This window comes from Xenopus laevis, chromosome 7L, assembly GCF_017654675.1.
Source record: "Xenopus laevis strain J_2021 chromosome 7L, Xenopus_laevis_v10.1, whole genome shotgun sequence".
Lineage (NCBI taxonomy): Eukaryota > Metazoa > Chordata > Amphibia > Anura > Pipidae > Xenopus > Xenopus laevis.
In genome coordinates, this window is record NC_054383.1 from 101,541,163 (window position 1) to 101,557,600 (window position 16,438).

Consider the following 16,438-nt stretch of genomic DNA (forward strand, 5'->3'; position numbering starts at 1 on the left):
GGCAATTTTCAGATATTTCACCAAAACCGACAATTGTGGGAAGGCCTTGCGACTCAGTAGTTTGGAGCAGAAAGGCATGGGTACCCATTTTAGATTCGGTAGAATGTGTACTTTCCAAAAATATATGGGTTTTGGGGGGTAAACATATATTTCTGTGTTTTTACCCCACAAAAATGCAGTCAATGTGTTGATTTTTCATTAGCTGAAGTTACTCACGGGACTGTTTGTATGCGCTAACTTCATTTTGGGGCCTCTAAATGCCAGATACTTTGGTAAACTTATGAACAATGGCCACCAAAATGTTCAGAGGAACCCTGGCAATCATATTTAGGGTGCTTTTTCTTAGTACGTAATGATACATGGGTGATATGGTGCTGGGAAGTTGAAGCTTTGAGGCAATTTTCAGATATTTCACCAAAACCGTCAATTTTGGGAAAGCCTTGCGACTCAGTAGTTTGGAGCAGAAAGGCATGGGTACCCATTTTAGATTCTGTAGAATGTGTTCTTTCCAAAAATATATGGGTTTGGGGGGTAAACATATATTTCTGTGTTTTTACCCCACAAAAAATGCAGTCAATGTTTTGATTTCTCAGTAGCTGAAGTAAAGTCCTGAACAATTTGGATGCGCTAACTTCATATTTGTGTCTCTAAATGCCAGATACTTTGGTAAACCTATGCATAATGGGTATCAAACTGTTCAGTGGACCCCTGGCAATCATATTTCAGGTGCTTTTTCTTGGTACGTAATATAGTTTGGGATATGCGGAGCAGCAAAATAAAACCTTTGAAATGATTTTTCAAAATTTTGAATTTTATTTTGAAAAACCGCTATGTTCAGACAAGCTTTTCTGTTTGGTAGTTGGGAGTAGAGAGACATAGTTACCCATTTTGTAATCGGCAGAATGTGTACTTTTCAAAAATGTATGGTTTTCTGGGGTAAACCTATGGTTTCAGGATTTTTTGCCTTGGAATCTAAAGCATGCCGTTTTCTGCCTTAGTGCTTTCAAAATTCAGTAATATACTGCCGGGAGTTTTTGCTGTACAGAAATCCTAAATCTCCCTAAAACTATACATATCTGGTATTGGCACGTTCGAGAGACATAAGGCTTTCCAAATAAGTTGGATTTTCATCTGTAAAATGAAATATTTTTCTGGTATAAATTGATATACGATGAAAAATGGTAATTTTTCATTTTTTTTTGTTATTTAGCACTATAAATTTTTTTGCACAGGTGGAAATACATGAAAACTCAGGCAGATTTAGAAAGCTCAGTTTCTACCGAAAAAAACAATGTATAATTTTCCTAGGTAAACTATAGGTTTCCCCTCAGAAAATGCCCCTAAAGTGAGAGAGCACAAAATGCTTAAAAACGGCTGGCATTTCGCGTAACCAAAATGTGAAATTCTGCTGGCACTTAAAGGGTTAATACTGCTAACCTCCAATGATTAAATCTGAGCTCTGCTGTGTTTATAAAATAGCTGCTCAGCCTTCAGATAAATCATTTTATTGCATAAACATTCATCCAGTTGGACTTTTTAACATTGTGTTGTGTTAATTGAATTAAATTAGATTGAATTAGTTTTTTTTAATATTGATTTATATACAACATACTTTTGTGAAATCAAAACAAAAACAAACAAATCAAAGGATTATAGTTTGCTTCAGAGTCAGTCTGTGATAGAGCCACCTTTGTCTTCAATTAAAGCTTTAAGGGGAGAATGTAATTAAAAGTCGCAAAAGTTATTTAAAAGGGTGTCTTTGCAAATGTTTACGACTGCTCCCAATATAAAGTCAGTCGCTGGTGAATATTACATTGCGCATTTTCGCTAAGCAAAGGTTTAGCATTAACACCTGCACTGGAGTTTCGTTTAATACTTTGTCGTTAGAAAAAAGTTTTGCGATTGCGAAAATTTGTTACATCCGCTGCAAATGTTTTCAAAAACTGGACATTAACCCTTTAAGTGCCACAGAATGTAGAATCTACGTTCTGAGGCAAAGTAACTTGAAATGCCACAGAACGTAGATTCTACGTTCTGCAGCATTTCCCCCAGCGCAGTAAGCGATGCGCACAAAAAGCCGGCGCATCGCTTCTAAGAGGCTCAGATCCCCTTAGGCAACGAGCAGAGGCGGTCCACTTACCGGATCCCTCCGTCGATCGTCGCAGGCAGCCAATGGGAGCAGTGGAGACCACGAGGAGCACACTGATGACGACTCCACTGCTCCCCCTATAAATAACTCCCCCCAACTGACACACCTTCCCTCCTGCTGCGCACTTTTGGTTGCTGGAGTACCCCCTGCTGCCTGTCTGAGCTTTGATCGCTGGATTGGTCACCTGGATTGCCTGGATTCAACATTGTGAGCTGAACTGCACCTCTCTACACCCTTTATTTTACATATTCTCTCTAAAAAAAAAAATCTTTTTTTTTTTTTTTTTTCTTCTGTCTTTGGCCTTAGCACACTTACAGGCAACTTTGCCAAGCTCACACTCACACTCCCACACTCACACACTCACACACACACACTCACACACACTTACTTTCTTACTTTTTATCTCTACTTATTTTTTACTTTGCTTTCTTTAGTCATTTGTCTTTATTTGTTGCTCAAACTTTATTTCTGCTCTGATTTGATTGCATTTTACTGTTTTTTGGCCATTTTCATCATTGGTTTGTGATTTTATTGCACTTTTATTGCGCTATTACTTGTTTTGTTCTCATCCGTTTCTGTTTGCAGTGACGCTGGTGGATCTAGATTTCTGACCACCGATTTCACTCCAATAACTTCATTTTATTGCTTTTAGTGATTTTATTACGTTTATTCTTTATATTTTTCTTTACTGCTGGTTTAGTTTTCTAGAAAAGTTTCCCCTACCCAAATAACTGTTCATTGTATTGCTTTTGGTGGTTTTATTATGTTTACCCTTTGCATTGTTCTTTGCTGCTAGTTTAGTTCCCCAAAAAACTTTCCATTTGCAGTGACGCTGGTGGATCTATAGTTCTGACCACCAATTTCACTCCAATAACAGTTTTTTTTATTGCTTTAGCTGTTTTTACTGCTTGCTTAGTTCCCCCGAAAAAGTTCCCTTTGTAGGACACTAGTGAATCTAGGACCCTTGACCGCTGATTTTAGTGTATTCGCTGTTCTTTTATTGCTTTGAGTAGTGTTGCATTTTAGTGATTTTTTCAGGAGTTTTCTTTGCACTGTTTATTGCACACTTTATTGCTTGTTTAGTGCCCCAAAAGAAAGTTCCCTTTGCTGTGACACCATTTAGTGGTCTTATTCTGTTTTCTGATTTTAGGTGATTGTTCCAGAAAGTCAGGGATTACGTGGATTGTAAACTGTGCCATATCTTTATTCCATAGCATTCCATAAGGGTTCATTTGTTCAAGCTCAAGGTTTTTTCTGTTGGTCATATCTTGCTGCCTTGCTTTTTTTTCTTCTTCTGGTTGTTTCTGTTAGCAGGGGTTAACTGTTGGTCATATCTTGCAGCCTTGCTTTTTTTTTTCTTCTGGTTGTTTATATTAGCAGGGGTTAACTTTTGGTCATATCTTGCTGCCTTGCTTTTTTTTCTTCTTCTGGTTGTTTCTGTAAGCAGGGGTTAACTTTTGGTCATATCTTGCAGCCTTGCTTTTTTTTTTATTCTGGTTGTTTATATTAGCAGGGGTTAACTTTTGGTCATATCTTGCAGCCTTGCTTTTTTTTCTTCTGGTTGTTTCTGTTAGCAGGGGTTAACTGTTGGTCATATCTTGCAGCCTTGCTTTTTTTTTTCTTCTGGTTGTTTATATTAGCAGGGGTCTCAGTCATCTTGCTGGCTTGCTTTTTTTTTTTTTCTTGTGGTTGATTGTATTAGCTTTTTTTTTTATTTGTTTGACTTGCCTATTGATTCTTAGCTTTGTAGTTGTCTGTAAATTTCTGGCACAATGGCCAAACGGTTTTATACCGCTGAGGAAGCGGCTAGGTATTGCGAGGACTCCAGCTCAGAGGAATTTAGCAATTCCGATTCTGAGTATGTCCCATCTGATGACTCTAGTGAGGAATCAGAGATTGGTGATAGCAGCACTATTAGCGCAGAGGCTAGTAGTGGCGGCACGCTTACTGCTGAAGAAGCAGAGGAAGAGGCAGAGGCAGAGGCTGGTGGCAGTGTGCCAGATGCACCCATGGAGGTAGAAGAGGGTGAGGGTAGTGATGATGCAGCAGTTGGAGCGCCTATGTGGGGGCCTCCCTGTAATTTTGCCCCCGAAATTCCCCCATTCACTGCAGTCGCGGGCGTCAAGGTGGACACCACTAACTTTCAAATCATAGATTTCTTCAATCTTTTTATCACAGAGGCCATCCTACAGGACATGGTCCAGTACACAAATTTATACGCTGAGCAGTATCTTGCCAGCCACCCTTTACCAGGGTATTCAAGAGCCCAGGCGTGGTATCCCACTACTGTAAATGAAATCAAAAGATTCCTGGCGCTCACATTGGCAATGGGACTCGTAGAACGCAATACCTTAGCTTCATACTGGGATACCACTACAGTCCTTTCCATCCCTCTTTTTTCAGCCGTTATGCCAAGAAACCGCTACCAAATTTTACTGCGGTTTCTTCATTTTAGCAACAACGCAGCGGCTGTTCCTCCTAATGAGCCCGGTCACGACAGGCTTTACAAATTGAGGCCCCTTATAGATAGCCTGTCTCAGCGCTTCACAGAGGTCTACACCCCCTCCCAAAATATATGTGTGGACGAGTCCCTTTTGCTCTTCAAAGGGCGCCTAAGATTCCGCCAATACATCCCTAGTAAGCGTTCTCGCTATGGGATGAAATTTTACAAACTCTGTGAAAGCAGCACGGGCTATACTAATTCTTTCATGTTCTATGAGGCAAAGGACACTAATTTGGACCCCCCCGGTTGTCCCCTTGATTTGACTGCCAGTGGTAAAATTGTCTGGGAGCTCATATCTCCACTGTTGGGCCGAGGTTACCACTTATATGTGGATAACTTTTACACTAGCATCCCCTTATTTAGAACCCTTTACTGGTTGGACACCCCAGCCTGTGGCACCGTTAGGCAAAACCGCAAAGGACTGCCTAAGGAACTGGTGCAAAAGAAATTAAAACGTGGAGAAGTATATGCTCTTAGAAGTGATGAGCTCCTGGCACTAAAATTTGCAGACACAAAAAATGTTTGTATGCTTACTACTATCCACAATGAGAGTGTAGTTGTCCAACACAGACGTGGCAGGCCCGCAAAATCAAAGCCACTCTGTTGTAAAGAATATAGTAAGCATATGGGTGGCGTTGATAAAACAGACCAAATTCAAACTTACTATGACGCCACCAGAAAAACCAGGGCCTGGTACAAAAAAGCAGCAATTTACATGATTCAAATGGCCCTTTATAATTCCTATGTCGTTTACAAGGCGGCAGTACCAGGCCCAAAATTGTCTTTATACAATTATCTGCTGCAACTGCTCCCTGCCCTTTTGTTTGGTGATGTACAGGAGGTTCCAGAAATGCCTGGCAATGACAATGTTGCCCGAATGGTGGGTAAGCATTTCATTGCACAAATTCCACCAACTCCTAATAAAAGATATGCCCAGAGAACTTGTAAAGTTTGCCGTTCCAGGGGTGTTCGAAAAGATGTGCGATATTTTTGTCCCAAGTGTCCTAGCAAGCCTGCTTTGTGTTTCCAACCCTGTTTTGAGGTGTACCACACTGTGGTACACTACGAGAGGACTTGAGTTGTGTTGGTAGGTTAGGGTTCTCTGGGTTTGTTGGTGGTAAAAGGATGTAGTAAACTTGGCATGCTCTGTTTTTATGCACATGCTGGCAAAGTGATGCTTTTTATTTCGTGTTTTTTTTGAAGTTGTGATTGTGCAGTGGTTTTTCAGTGGTTTTTCAGGTTCAAGCCCCTTTTGAGATATAACATTTCACACACTAGGTGTCTATTCACACGCTAGCAATAACTGGTTAGGTGTGCTGGCAAAACAATGTGCTTTTTCTTTTGTATTTTGTGCAGTGGTTTTTCAGGTTCAAGACTCGGCAGACAGACGGCACTTCTGGAATAGGTTTATTGGGGTTGCTGCTGTAAAAACCGAACGTGTTTCGGGAGTAGATCCCTTAGTCATAGGTCCTATGACTAAGGGATCTACTCCCGAAACACGTTAGGTTTTTACAGCCAACCCCAATAAACCTATTCCAGAAGTGCCGTCTGTCTGTCGAGTTTTGTAGCGTCCACAATGGGGACACTGTTTGACTGAGCACCTGGATATAGGCAAGAGCGGTGAGCAGTAGCAGTCCTTCTTTGTTCTTTATTTTCAGGTTCAAGCCCCTTATTGAGATCTAACATTTTACGCTCTAGGTTTTTATGCACACGCTAGCGATAACTGGTTAGGTGTGCTGGCAGAATGATGCGCTTTTTTGTGTTTTGTGCAGTAGTTTTTTGGATTCAAGCCCCCCATTGAGATCTAACATTTCACACTCTAGGTTTTTATGCATGAGCTAGCAATAACTGGTTATATGTGCTGGCAAAATGATGTGCCTTTCTTTTGTTTTGTGCAGTGGTTTTTCAGATTCAAGCCCCCCATTGAGATTTAACATTTTGGCAGGTACCTACTTGGCTTATAACTAGGTTATAGATAATTGTATGTAGGTTTGTTCTTAGTCTATGCATTCAGCTTTTGTGTTGAGCTACGGTGCTTTAGGCCAGTTGTAGTTTTATGGATAGCATTTGTATTGCGCTGGTGCTATAGCAAACTGAGGTGCTGGTTGGTCGAGAGGGCGCACGATAGAACTTGTGGTGCGTGATGAATACATGGGATGATGTGCATCTCTAATGCTGATGCCACAAGTCTTTTTTTTTTTTTTTACTGGCACCTCAAAAGCTCCTCTATCAGCGCATTTATCTATAGTTTTGTCTGTATTTCTGGGCAACATTTGCATTTGTTTTTGTAGATTTAGGCATCTCTGGATTTGTGGGTAGCATGTCTTCAGTTTTCTTGTATAGTAAAGGTTTTTGAGCACAGGGTGGCGGAACACTATGGTCTTCCATTTAGAATTGTTTATAGTGTAGGCATTCAGAATTTTTTTCCCGAAAAGTTGTGGTTGGAACAATTCATTTTTTTTGTACTTGTAGCGCACATTGAATATTTATGCAGTATTTAGGTTAGACAAGTTGCAGTGGCTCTCTGAATAGGAATAGTACTTTTATCACGTGCCATGTCTGCCACCAGTAGGGCACCAGCTTTTTTTACAAACTTCTGGTGTGCACTTCTTAGGACACTTGCATAATTTATGGGTCAAATGTACTATGGATTCTGTTGGTAAATATATTTGCAAATGTGGTACAGATTTTGTCATTGGTGAAAGTGTAGGAAGAAGCAAATAAATTGGTATCGTTGCACAACAGGACAGATGAAACTCGGACGCTCCACTAAATCGAAAAGGGTGAGTGAAATATATTTTTGGGGTAGTGGGGCCCAGATGCAGATCCATAAGAGTAGTCCCAAGACTCCCAAAATTATTGGGTATAAATCTAACTTTGTAAATTGTCTTTTCCTTTATTTCAGACCAAAGCACTGAGTTCTACAAAGGATTGTGGCCACAATTATCCACGTAGTAAAGCAGGAATGGCATCTCTGAATAGTTGAAGGTGTTTATTTTCAAGAAATCTATAGTTTGTGGGGGTTATTTTATTGGTAAGGGACAGTTTAGGATAAAATATGGATGCATGCACATAACTTCACAGCCCCAATATTATGCATTGTGCCTGTGTTGGGGTGTTGGGTGGCTGTGTCTCTATGTGTATCCATACATATGGGGTATCGTTTTATTCAGGGGAACTTGCAGATTGTCATTGAGCAGGTTTTTGTTAGTTGTCATGGAAACTTAGGGAGAAATCTAATTTTGTAACTCTTTTTTCCTTTATTTCAGACCAAATCGCTGTCTTCTACAAAGAACTGCGGCCACAATTCTCTGTGTAGAAAAGAAAGAATGGCATCTTTGAAAAGCTGAAGAAGTGTACTTTTAGGAAATAGATGGCTTGTGGGGGTTATTTCACAGGTAAGGGGCAGTTTAGAATGAAAAGATTTGAGAACTGCACATAAATTCGCAGCCCCAATATTATGCATTGTGCCTGTTTTGAGGTGTTCGGTGGCTGTGTCTCTATGTGTATCCATACATATGGAGTATCATTCTATTCAGGGGAACCTGCAGATTGTCATTGAGCAGGTTTTTTTTAGTTGCCATGGAAACTTAGGGAGAAATCGAACTTTGTAACTCTTTTTTCCTTTATTTCAGACCAAATCGCTGTCTTCTACAAAGAACTGCGGCCACAATTCTCTGTGTAGAAAATAAAGAATGGCATCTTTGAAAAGCTGAAGAAGTGTACTTTTAGGAAATAGATGGCTTGTGGGGGTTATTTCACAGGTAAGGGGCAGTTTAGAATGAAAAGAGTTGAGAACTGCACATAAATTCGCAGCCCCAATATTATGCATTGTGCCTGTTTTGAGGTGTTCGGTGGCTGCGTCTCTATGTGTATCCATACATATGGAGTATCGTTCTATTCAGGGGAACCTGATTGTCATTGAGCAGGTTTTTTTTAGTTGCCATGGAAACTTAGGGAGAAATTGAACTTTGTAACTCTTTTTTCCTTTATTTCAGACCAAATCGCTGACTTCTACGAACGACTGCGGACACAATCCTCCATGTAGAAAAGCAAGAATGGCATCTTTGAATAGGTGAAGAAGTGTACTTTTCGGACATATATGGTTTGTGGGGGTTATTTTACAGTTTGGGGGGTGTTTAGACTGAAAAACTACAAGTAGTACACATAGAGCGCAGCCCCCAGATTTTCAACTGCAATTGCCCTTATGCGTTGCTCCTGTTTTGGGGTGTTTGGGGGCTGCGTCTCTATGTTTATCCATACATATGGGGTATTGTTCTATTCAGGAGAACTTGCAGATTGTCATTGAGCAGGTTTTTTTTAGTTGCCATGGAAACTTAGGGAGAAATTGAACTTTGTAACTCTTTTTTCCTTTATTTCAGACCAAATCGCTGACTTCTACGAACGACTGCGGACACAATCCTCCATGTAGAAAAGCAAGAATGGCATCTTTGAATAGGTGAAGAAGTGTACTTTTCAGACATATATGGTTTGTGGGGGTTATTTTACAGTTTGGGGGGTGTTTAGACTGAAAAACTACAAGTAGTACACATAGAGCGCAGCCCCCAGATTTTCAACTGCATTTGCCCTTATGCGTTGCTCCTGTTTTAGGGTGTTTGGGGGCTGCGTCTCTATGTTTATCCATACATATGGGGTATTGTTCTATTCAGGAGAACTTGCAGATTGTCATTGAGCAGGTTTTTTTTAGTTGCCATGGAAACTTAGGGAGAAATCGAACTTTGTAACTCTTTTTTCCTTTATTTCAGACCAAATCGCTGACTTCTACGAACGACTGCGGACACAATCCTCCATGTAGAAAAGCAAGAATGGCATCTTTGAATAGGTGAAGAAGTGTACTTTTCGGACATATATGGTTTGTGGGGGTTATTTTACAGTTTGGGGGGTGTTTAGACTGAAAAACTACAAGTAGTACACATAGAGCGCAGCCCCCAGATTTTCAACTGCAATTGCCCTTATGCGTTGCTCCTGTTTTGGGGTGTTTGGGGGCTGCGTCTCTATGTTTATCCATACATATGGGGTATTGTTCTATTCAGGAGAACTTGCAGATTGTCATTGAGCAGGTTTTTTTTAGTTGCCATGGAAACTTAGGGAGAAATTGAACTTTGTAACTCTTTTTTCCTTTATTTCAGACCAAATCGCTGACTTCTACGAACGACTGCGGACACAATCCTCCATGTAGAAAAGCAAGAATGGCATCTTTGAATAGGTGAAGAAGTGTACTTTTCGGACATATATGGTTTGTGGGGGTTATTTTACAGTTTGGGGGGTGTTTAGACTGAAAAACTACAAGTAGTACACATAGAGCGCAGCCCCCAGATTTTCAATTGCAATTGCCCTTATGCGTTGCTCCTGTTTTGGGGTGTTTGGGGGCTGCATCTCTATGTTTATCCATACATATGGGATATTGTTCTATTCAGGGGAACTTGCAGATTGTCATTGAGCAGGTTTTTTTTAGTTGCCATGGAAACTTAGGGAGAAATTGAACTTTGTAACTCTTTTTTTCTTTATTTCAGACCAAATCGCTGACTTCTACGAACGACTGCGGACACAATCCTCCATGTAGAAAAGCAAGAATGGCATCTTTGAATAGGTGAAGAAGTGTACTTTTCGGACATATATGGTTTGTGGGGGTTATTTTACAATTTGGGGGGTGTTTAGACTGAAAAACTACAAGTAGTACACATAGAGCGCAGCCCCCAGATTTTCAACTGCAATTGCCCTTATGCATTGCTCCGGTTTTGGGGTGTTTGGGGGCTGCGTCTCTATGTTTATCCATACATATGGGGTATCGTTCTATTCAGGGGAACCTGCAGATTGTTATTGTGCAGGTTATTGTTAGTTGCCATGGAAAATTAGGGAGAAATCTAACTTTGGAACTCTTTTTTCATTTATTTCAGACCAAATCACTGACTTCTATGAATGACTGCGCCCACAGTTTTCCATGTAAAAAAGCAAGAATGGCATCTTTGAATAGCTGAAGAAGTGCACTTTTCGGAAATATATGGTTTGTGGGGGTTATTTCACAGTTTGGGGGTGTTTAGACTGAAGAACTGCAAGTAGTACACATAGAAAGCAGCCCCCAGATTTTCAACTGCAATTGCCCTTATGCATTGCTCCTGTTTTGGGGTGTTTGGGGGCTGCGTCTCTATGTGTATCCATACATATGGGGTATCGTTTTATTCAAGAGAAGTTTGTCTTTCAAATTGTCTGTAGTTATAGCATTTAGAACGGTGTTATTTTGTCAAATTTACATTTGTGCCTGCGTCTTAGTTTGCATTTTAGAAAAAAACTAAAAATGCAACAAAAAAGCTCTAAATATCATGATGCACTGGTAAAACGTGTTTGAATTTTGAGTGAAAACTACAGCACCCCTAGAAACCTGAAGGTCTGTAGTTTTTATAAATACCAAACATGAAGGGATAAGTTAGATTTACATATAAGTTATGCAGCATCAACTGTCACGTGTGTTTATCTAGTTTGTTCTGGTGTAAAATTATACAAACTGCTGTTTTAGTTTGGGGGTTACTCCTGGACAAAGAAAGTGGGTTACTGATACATATTTGGTATCGTTGGACTTGGCAGAATCTGGGCTTTTAGAAACAGGAAAAAAATTCATGTAAAATTAACTTTTCTGTGGAAAAAAAACTCAAGATATACACAATTTTTTAACAATTTTATTTTATTTTTACATATTTCACCCAAAATATACATTAAATCTCCTGAAAAGTCACAAAATTCCACTTGCATGTCGAAGCCCAATTTGTAACGAAAAAAACAATATATAATTTTCCTAGTTTCGTCGAGGTTTTCCTACAATAAAACCGTGTTAATCTGAACAAGTACAAAATGCTTAAAAACGGCTGGCATTTCGCGTAACCAAAATGTGAAATTCTGCTGGCACTTAAAGGGTTAATTAGTCAAATTGGACCATTTCTTGGTGCTCAGGGTATAATGTCAGCACACTTGCAGTGGTATTCAGTTTTTACCTTTTTATACAAGATATAGAAGACATGGCATGAGACAATGGCACTAGCTCCAAGAAGAGGGTCAGTGCAAAAAAAAAACAGAGCAAAAAGTTTCCTTTGCTTCAATATTTTCCCAAGGTTTGTATACTGATTGTTTTAACTAAAATAAGGACTCCGTTCCCCTGAATCCATTTTTAAATGGGATTTCTTTAAGAACTAAAGGTAATGATTAACCCCTTGCTTTTAAGGTAGCTCACCTTGAGTAGTAACAGAACACCAATTTTTTTTGCTCACCAGATTGCCTCGTTAATTAATGTTAGCCTTTCTGAATTATTAGACCTGGGTCTACAAACTCAGCTGCCATCTTACTTAAGTAAAAGGTTACTTCCTTTAACAACAATGCACTTCTGCGCATGTGCCAAAAATGCTAATCTAGCCATGAGCATGTCATTGGAGCTGGGGAGATATTTTCATTTTTCAAGCATATGCAGTATTGCAATATTTGTCAAATGCGCATCTAGACTGAGTCTGGCAGTGGGGTGGATACACACAGACCTTTGAGTGACGTCAGCCACCTCTTAGGGGGTTATTTACTAAAATATGAATTTATCTAATTTTTTTTCAATATAAAACCATGACCAAACTCCCATACCTTATTGTATCTTGTTTATTATTAAAAAAGCTAAATTCAATTAGTTCGGGTAAAAACACAATAAAATCAAGCAAAAACCTGAATTGTATGTTTTGTTCATGGTTTTTTCCCGAATCGCTCTATTTTTTTTTTTGATTTTTGACCAAAATGGTCGTATTTTCGGGCTAATTCCAGTGCAGACCACAGAAAATTCAAAATAGGACAGGGACCTCTGCCATTGATGTATACACAACGTCAGCAGGTCTGAGATGACATATTTTCAGATTCTGGCTTTTTGCTTCATCAGGCTTTAATAAATCTAAACAAATTTGAGTTTTTAAAAACCCTGAAAAATTCTAGTTTTGCCCCAAGTTTAGTAAATAACCCCCTTAGACTCGGCTTCTGTCTGCGGCACATTTCTTACAGAGTGACAGCATAAACTGGAGTAACAAAGCATTGCGAGTAATAAAAAAAGGGGGCCTTATTTTTTTAAGGTTTCATTCTCCTTTAAAGGCATACTGTACTAACTTATTGAAAGACAAACTGTGATAAAACCCTTTTTGTTTCTTGCTCGTATACTGGTAATGGAGAGCAAAATGAATTCTTGTGTATACAATACAGGAAGACAGATGTTCCTCCACTGATCACACTTTGTTATGAGCAATCAAAATTTATTCAAGTGTAAATGGTTTCAGTATGGGATACATGCTAATGTGTCGATTCTCAGTTTAGCTCTTATTCCCAAATAATAGCATATATTAAATAATTTTGGTAAGTGCTATGTTAGTTAATTTTTCTTATATCAGTTAGAAAGATTACCTGGGTTATTTAATAGTAATTTGGAGGAATGAAAAAAAAACATTTTGTAAAAGAGAAATCATATTTGGCATAAGCCAGACAGCAGAGAATTTGATTAGAGACAACTTACAGTATGTTAAATCAAATAACTTTCAACACAATTAACGTGATTTTACCTGTGTGAAAGTATCTTAATGCAGTTATACAGTATCATTTGCAATAACCAATAAAACTAGTTTTGGCTTCACAAACAAGATGATGTATTACTCTCTGATACACCATATCCAGGTCAGCTTGTTTATTTCAAAGGGGTAATTTTCATGCTACAATTCAATAACATTATGTTTTTAATGGAAAGGCTATGGGCATGACTATCCTTACACTAGTCTACGTGGATGTGTAGTTTTGTATGACAGCAGGGGCACTCGGCTACAGAGAGGGTTCTCTGTTCTAAAGGTTTATCATTCCATCCAGCTTCTGAAGTAGGAATGCTGAATTCAAAAGCTGGCAGAATGATTGACTCTCTACCTCATCTGAAAGCAAGAAATGATATACCCCACTTTGACATGCTCAGAAGCAAAATTTGGAAGTTGAAATTCTCATTTAAAAAAAAAGGAAGTTGATAAATTAGGCAATACATAGAATTTTAGATCTATTCATGCACAAGTCAGGAGTTGATTACCAGAAAGAACCAGAATCTAAGCATTCAGGAACAGAGTAGATGTACAATCAGGCAACCCATTGGTGGCGTGAGCTCTTTAAATATTCAATTTATATGCCAAGCTTGGTGCTGTGATGCACAATGTGTACCCATATTAGCTCTCTAAATTCCAGTGCTGGGGTGAATGTGGGAACACAAAGATGGCAGTGCATGTGCCAAATGAGCTATCTTCATTGCATCCTTACACATTGTTCCTATTGCATATCATTGTGCATATGTTTATCTGTCATTATCCAAGAACACTGTGATGTCTAGCATTATGCCAAGAGACTTATTTGCAGAGCTGAAGAAAAAAGGATCATATGAGAATATTGGGAAATTCAGTTACCGGAGATCACTTCAGGTAAAAGACAAAGTTTATTTGACACAAGCTCCGTGGATTCTGAACTCATTAAGAGTCATAACCCATCACAGAGTTTTTATGCACTTGTAAAAAGGGAGCGAACAGTCACTCAGATGGCTTTTTGATTATCTAAGGTAAAGACAATTGGTTTATCTGTGTAAGGTTTAATTGGATATCTTCCCCCTTATAGGGATTATATATATCTGTAGTCCACATGGAATTTAATGATAAAACCTATTCAGTAAAGAATAGGGTGTCATTATGGCTTTCTACTGCTCTCTAAAGTTGAAGTTTGTCAGCACTATCCCTTGCTGTGTAATGACTCTTTATTCAGTTTCCAAGCACTTTATAGGACATTATATTTACAAGGTGATAAGGTAAAAACATACCTATAATTGTTTTTATAATCTTCTCAGATCTGTGAATCAAAGATTAAATTAAAATGAATATGTTAAACTGGTATTTCCGTTTTCCATAAAAACTTGAACCTCCTGTATCAATGATAAATGGATCAAGCCAGATTAGGCTTAACTTTATTAGAATGGCGTTTTCATTAATATAAGAACTTCATTTTACCTTATTAAATTATGGTTGATAAGTAAGTAGGCCAGTCTTCTAAGCAGTGCACAAGAAAATACTGTTTGCTTTATAACAAAGGCATTTTTTAAATTGTAGATTCTATAGGAAATACTGCAATGCAATTAAAGGTCATTTTATAATTTGGGGCACTGATAATATACTTATATATCAGTTTTGATAGAGGTATTTATACTGGATTTATACAGTAAGGGTAAACAATTCTAATGATCCCAAATCTAATACAACCTTTAGTCACAGACAACTGAGTACTGCCATTGTGTCTTCTCCATTCATTATACATGTAGATGACCTATTATCCAGAATCCTTGGGACCTGGGGTTCTTTCCTTAATTTGGATCTTCATACCTTAAGTCTACTAGAAAATCCAGAATGGCTATGGAACTCCCTGACTTTCATATCAATCCAGTAACATGCTGTAGCTTCTGTAGACTTCTAAAATGACACCATCTCATAACTGCACAGAAACCCCGATCTCAATGGAGAAAAACCAGATGTTACATCAAAATACAACTCCTTATGAAGTCTATAGAAACTTGGCATGTTTAGTTGCTACACTCTTTCACCGATTGCTAAATGTCAAGTTTTAGTTCAGAAAAGTCGAACATGAAGAAATTCTAAATTGTGTTTTTTTTGCCATTCAGAGTTCAGACAAAATACAATAGAGGATGAGTTTAGGAGGAATGGATGGAGCATATACTAAGCAAAACTCTTTAGGGTTTATTGTATTGATTGATTGGGGGAAGAAATGCTGGCGCACTAAGGGGTGTAAGTTCATTCAAGAATGCAATACTTTCCGTTATTACCACATGCTTTACCTAAGGTTATCTAATAATAATATTAATTATAAACTATATAAAGTAGTTTGAGTAGTTTTTGTTTGTTAGCATACCAGTACCAACATTGCTGCCAGTTCAATGATTGTCAAGTAGTTAGTGGAGACAAATAGTGGAGGCTCTTTTTGTTGTGTGCTTCATCCTTATGGTGTTTTGGGTAAATCAAAGATCCCTGCTATTAACTAGAAACAGAACATTCAAATTAGTACAGGTATGGGATCCTTTAGACGGAAAACTGTAGAAAGCTCTGGAAGGTCATCTCATATAGACTCAATTTTCATCAAATAATTCACTTTTTTTTCAATTAAAAAAGTTTATATGATTTTTTAGTAAACTTACCCCCAGGTGCCGAGAATTTTGGATGGTTCCAAATCTGTACTAAAAATTGGAAGGAAGTATTAAAATGATATTATTATAATAATCTTTGCAGTAGAAAAGTAAACATGTTTTCCTTAACAATGTAGTACTTAATATTGAACACTGTTTTCAAAATCAGTTTTTATTATCATGTCAGAATTCATTAATATGATTAATAAATATCTTGTATATGCAACCAATTGCCAATTCACAACATTCTATGTCACATGTCTAAATTGTAGTTCAGCCTTGCTCCCTTCCTCCCATTACCTCTATATTTTCTTATATTTCTTGATTTCTCCAAGATGTTCTGTATTGAAGGTGATACCATGAAAACTAAATAGAGAATAGGTTTTTCCAACAAAACTGCTCAAACCTGTGACTGGGGACTTTGGTTAAACCAAACAATAGAGTGCACATCCAGATATGAAAACTTTTTCAGCCACTGGAGAGTAGAAAATGTGGCATGAACCTTAAACCTAGTTGAAACCATTCCAGTAACTTTGGAAGAGAATTA